The sequence below is a fragment of the Gavialis gangeticus genome, unplaced genomic scaffold, assembly GCF_001723915.1.
Source record: "Gavialis gangeticus isolate Ggan-Ray unplaced genomic scaffold, GavGan_comp1, whole genome shotgun sequence".
NCBI lineage: Eukaryota > Metazoa > Chordata > Crocodylia > Gavialidae > Gavialis > Gavialis gangeticus.
In genome coordinates, this window is record NW_017729032.1 from 237289500 (window position 1) to 237295424 (window position 5925).

Below are 5925 nucleotides of genomic sequence, written 5' to 3' on the forward strand. Positions count from 1 at the left end.
ACACCACAGTCCCCCAGTTTCTTAATGAGAACAGGGTGAGACAGTGTCAAAGGCCTTCCGAAAGTCCAGGAAGACTATGTCCACTGCTACCCCTGCATCTAATGATTTGGTGATCTGATCATAGAAGACCACCAGGTTGGTCTGACAGCACCTGTCGCTAATGAACCCGTGTTGGTTGCCCCTAAGCATGACCTCCCCTGCTGGCCCCTTGTGGATATGTGCTAGAATAATTTTCTCAAACAGTGTGCCTAGGATCAAGGTAAGACTAACTGGCCTATAGTTTCCCAGGTCCTCCTTCTTCCCCTTTTTGAAGATGGGAACCACACTGGCCCTCTTCCAGTCCTCTGGCATCACACCAGAGCACCATGAGTGCTCATAAAGCCATGCCAGGGGTCCTGCAATGACCTCAGCCAATTCATTTAGTACTCTAGGGTGGAGATCGTCTGGACCAGCTGACTTGAATACATCCAGTCCCTCCAGAACTTCCCTAACTAGTTCCTCACTAACCCTTGGTCTAGGTATGCCTCCCCTGGGGCCTGAGGGGGGCCCAGCAGAGAGGTGATTGTTCCGGTCCCTGCTTAGGAGAATGGAGGCAGAGAAATCGTTAAACATGTTGGCTTTGTCATCTGGTGTGACGACCAAATTTCCTAACGTGTCCTTCAGGGGCCCCACATTACCCGGAACCTTCTTTTTACCCCCTATGTATTTAAAAAAGGACTTCTTATTGTCCTTAATCTGGGAAGCTAGTCCCAGTTCCATCTCTGCCTTGGCCTTCCTGACTGCCCCCCTACATCCCCGAGCAACTGCAGTATAGGCATCCCTGGTGATGTCCCCTCCTTTCCATTGGGTGTACGCCTCCTTTTTAGCTAGGAGTATATACACACACACATATATATACACATGTTCTCCGTGCTCTGCTCCTATAAAAAGGGGAGGTGTGTCGCAGAGCATGCAGGTGCCCTGCTTCTTAGAATGGAAACAGCTAGGGAGAGAGCCCTAGCAGTGAGTGGGGAGATCAGCTGCTGGTTACCAGGGCAGCCAGAGAAGTAATGAAGAAGGACAGGTGCAGGTTGCTAGGGCAACCGCTGTGAGTCAGCTGACCGGAAGGGAGCAGGGCCTGGCCTATATATAAACCCCAGGGCTGAGGCCAGGAAAGGGAAGTTTCCTGCCAGCAGCCATAGGGGTAGGAACTCTGCTGGAGTGAGGAAAAGGAAGAGGCTTGAATGACTGAACAATGCAATACTGGTGAGAGATGGAGAAGCCCTGGAATGGCTCAAATGTTGTTATAGCCAGATGGCGTAGGTTTATGTTATAGCCAAGGGGCTTGATTCTTCTGTTTACAACCAGTGGTTTGGGTGAGGCTATTAGGGGTTGGAGGAGGCCTCATAGGGGACCCATGGTAGCATGGAGACCCTGGCACCAGAGAGGGTGCAGCATTTTGGGGTGCGCAGACCCTGGCCCTAGAGCAAAGGGGCCAGGCATAGCTACAGCCATCTGAACCCATCTGCAGGGTTTGAGACCCCGAGGAGGAGAGTTGAGGCCAGGCATGGCTATGGCCACCTGAGCATGAGAAGGCCCCAGAGCAAGGCGGGGGGCAGCTATTGGAAAAGCGCCTGTGGGGCATGGTTGCATCACAAGGCTGTGGAGTGCCTGAGAGGGCGCAGAGAGCGAGACAGATCAAACCATGTCTGATACATCTGAGAGGCTTGGGGTGTGGTACATGGGTGGTTGGAGCCACACATAGCCCATAAGGATGGGGTGCCTGGAACCCCATTATAGAAGCAAGATGTGGGGTAGCAGAAGCACCGTGACCAAGAAGATGAGGCAGCCTCCCTTTTAATATATTTTAAGATCAAGGTGTGGCAGATGAGAAAGAGGGTGCTTTGAAGCAAACTTGGCATGGCAGGGGGGGCTAGGGGAGATCACACACAGGCACACTTCCTCTGTTTCTTTCCTTAGTATCTAGTCTTTTAGTTCATGTCACTGTCTTTGTTGTCTCTGTCATTGTCACGGTCACTCAATCTGCTCAATTTGTTTTCTTCTTTGCTGTCTCTGTCTTCCTTCTCATCACTGCTCTCCTCCCCAGGGGGGTGTCTTTGAATAGTTTATGTCAGTGGCACTTCTGCCAGATGATCTCTGCCACCTCTTCATCATCCTCTACTATTGTCTTCTGGTAGTAAGTCTGCAGCTCAGTCCCACTTTAACAGTCCTCAACTGACAGTGTTGTGTGCCAGTACATTAGGAGGTTGTTAGTCTTCCACAGGGTGTTTCTGATGCAGGAAATGAACTGATCACTTACTGATCAGTGAATGATGGGCTGACCTGGTTCTACCTCATGGAGAGTGGGGCCACACTAATTGTATGCACTAGGTTGAGGAATGTGGCAATAGAGGGATTATGGATGAAGTGTTGGGGGCCCCATATGGTGACATTTGCCAGACATTTCAAGCTGGTGAACAAACGGTAATTATTGAAAACTGGGAAAGAGAGGTACAGCTCAGCTGTGGGAGTGAAGGGGAAGTCAAAATGTATTCAGTGTAGTGGTTTACCATGACTTGGGAGGGGAAAAAGTTGGCAGTGAAGGGGACAGCACTAAAGGGACACTAGTATATATTTTATTCAGATGGGCTGCACTAACCTATTGTTGGTTAAGATGAAGCATTTTGGGCATCAAAGGGAGGGTGTCAGGGCTGGCTCTGGCCCTCCTGGATGCTGGCTTGCTATTGAAGTACCTCCAGACCCGGTACCAGTTTCCTATGGAGGGAACGCCCAGTCTTTCCTTTTTTAAGGACCAAGGAAAGGTTCCCATCAGCATGTTTGCCCAATATGGGCCATGTGTTTTATAGTTGTGCTCACTGTTGGCTGTATTTAATCAACTTCATAACTGATTTCCACTACTAAGTATAAGCTGCTTTTGGCAGCACTTTAATGATGGACAAAGAATTAGCGAGCTTTCCTTGTATGCAAATGTTGAGGCTAATGTTCCACAAAAGAGTGAGTATCATTTTTATAGATTGGGATAAATGGTGTGCCAGTCATAGCAACTTTCTCTATTTTGGTAAATATGGTCACAGAAGATAGGAATGACCAAAATCTCCAATCCAATCCCTCCAAACTTTGAGGCTTTTGAGATTTAAACCCTCATACCGAGATCCATGTTCAACAAAGAACAGTTATCTTTAAAAAGAGGCATATGCAAAATGCCATCTAAACTTTCCAGAACTTTGGAGCCAAAAAAACTTCCCAGCTTGGCGACAATCTCCAAGTCACAGATATTTAGTTCCTGTTTTTGTTTTCTTTGTTGCCTTTATGCATGGATGCCATAAGTCTCATTGTCATGTATAGATGCACAGAGTTAAATTCACATGAAGTTGCATGCTCCAACTTGTCACTTGGGATAAAACAAAGAAACAGAAAAACCCCTTTATGAAATAGATAGCCAACACAGTAGAGCTTCCACTCCAAACAAGTGGTGTACAGGACCAGTCAGAATCTGAACCAGGCATTGTTCATTAGAGCTATACACATGAAGATGCAGCCCAAAATAGCACAAGGGACAGAAAAGGCAGTAGGGAAGCACCACAGAAGCACTGGTAGCAAGCCTCTGAGCAAAAGCTGAGAGACAGCTGAATGCTTTGAGCTAAATTCTGACTGGAAAAGGGCTTGGAATTGTGATCAGACACCTGTGATCTTCTGCTGTCTCATTCCTGTAGTGTTCAGGGGAAATGCTTTGAATACCCTTTATCAGCAAATATGACTGCATCAAAGAAACACCTTTATTTCATCAACAATCTTTCTCCCTTGTAAAAATAACCCACAGGAACCCAAACTTAAGCTAACCACTTAGTCCTGAAGTTTTCTTTTCAGTGAAGACAAAAGTAACTCATCCTTATCCTCAATATTAACATACTGTACAGCCATTTAATAGATTGAAGGGGCAGGAACACAACATATTTACACAGGTGCATTTTGCCTAGATGCAGCTCTATACCAGTGTAAATCACTGTGGAGAAAAATTCCCCCTCAGAAAGACAGGTTTCACACTTCATCAGTATGAGGTATATGGGTCATGTGTTAGATAGACGCTGGATAGACTGAAGGCCCTGCACCCCAACACTGTCTTGCTAAGGATTCAGCAAAACCCTTACTCAGCTTCCAGCAGGCCTCTTATTTCCCCACATCTCCTTAGTTTAATTAGTTCTCAGCTTCTAACCAAGTTCACCTGTTCCCTTCCTGGAAGGTAATAAATACAAGGGAACCAGGCTCGGCTGGGATGGTATAATGAGCAGGAAGTTTCAAGGCCCTTGAAGATCACACCTGGAAGATGACAAGTCAAGTGATGTTTTCCAAGAAAACAAGGAGGTTTAACAATGGGGGGACAAATAATTGGAAGACTGCCCAGCATAGTGGAATAGAGTACACCTGCATAGTTTTCTGTGTGGTAATGAGTGATTTGGGCTTTCTCTTATGTAATCATTAGAAAGCCATTAGGTTCTTTAGCTATTCAGTGAATAACAAAGGTATAAGAGATGTAACAGTTCTACCACATTTTGGATGTGTACCCTCCCCCACCACTGCTCTGATCTGTCAGCTGACAGTGATTAAAGGCTCTCTATACTCACTGTGCTATTTCAGTAAGCTTAATAGTATCGCAAGCAGCAGGTCAAGGATGAAGCTGAACCATATGCAGCTGGAGCCAGCCTGTCCCTGCTACTTGCAACACTATAGCCCTAATAAATTTAATTCCAGGGTAGCCCCTTAGGGGCTACTCTGGGCTGTTAAAAGATCACCCACCATCAAGTGGTGAGGCACTACAGTAGTGCCTACTGTAGGGCTGGCCAATCCATGGCACACCTACTGCACATGGCATTGGCAGGTGCTGTGTGGCACACGAGCCCCAGGTGCTCAGTAAGGAGGTGTAAATGTGTTGTGTGTCTGCAGCCAATATATCTCACACCTGATGCATGCAAGCAAAGTGATCACAACCCATTCATCATCTGCATCAGAAAAAAGGAAGGGGATTAAATATCTATAGCCATATCCTGAATAGTTATGCTTTTCAACTAGGTCACCCTTTCTGACCTCAGAAACCTAAAAGACAATGTAACTGCTGCTGAAGTCTTGTCTGGCCAAAAAGTTCAGAACAGAGTGAGGAACAAAGGTAGTTTTATTCCACACAGTCTGGGGCCAAATTGTTGCCCTGAGGGGTCAGGCCAATGCTCAGGATCTCAATATTGCGCTGTTAGACAGGAGGGCGTGGTGCACAACTGCACACGCACACATAAAAATCAATTAAGTGCACACTCACTAGGTGCATACACCCCTATAAGGCAAATACACACACACTACCAGCTCAGGCACATATACTATACACCCCAAAAGTTAGATACATATCACTAATTCATATATCATGCACACAATGCCATATATATACACATATACATACATATATACTCTCACACTAGCAACTCAGATACATGCACATTCAAAATAATTAGCCTAGGTTCACGCACACTACACACACCAAATTTAGACAATCAGTTACCAACACCTGCATATTCAATACACATGTGGATTACTAATTCATATACCCCCCCACACACAATGATATCTAGATATGTATTCACTAACTTGCACACATATCACCCACCTACACATACATACAAGTGAGTTCCTAAGTTGGGTATTGTGATATGTATGTATGTGCTTGGTGTACTTGGGATACCTGGGGAAAGGTTAAGGTAAGAAAGTAGAAGTGTAGGGAGTTAAAGTTACCAAGACCGGGATTAGAACTGCTAGACTACAGGGGCCTGGGCTGAAGAACTGAGGCTTGGAGGTAACTTTAGGCTAATTGATCTTAATTGATTAAAAGATGATGCCCAAAGCCTGCAGAACAGGGAAACACGGCTGCACAAAGTCTGGGAC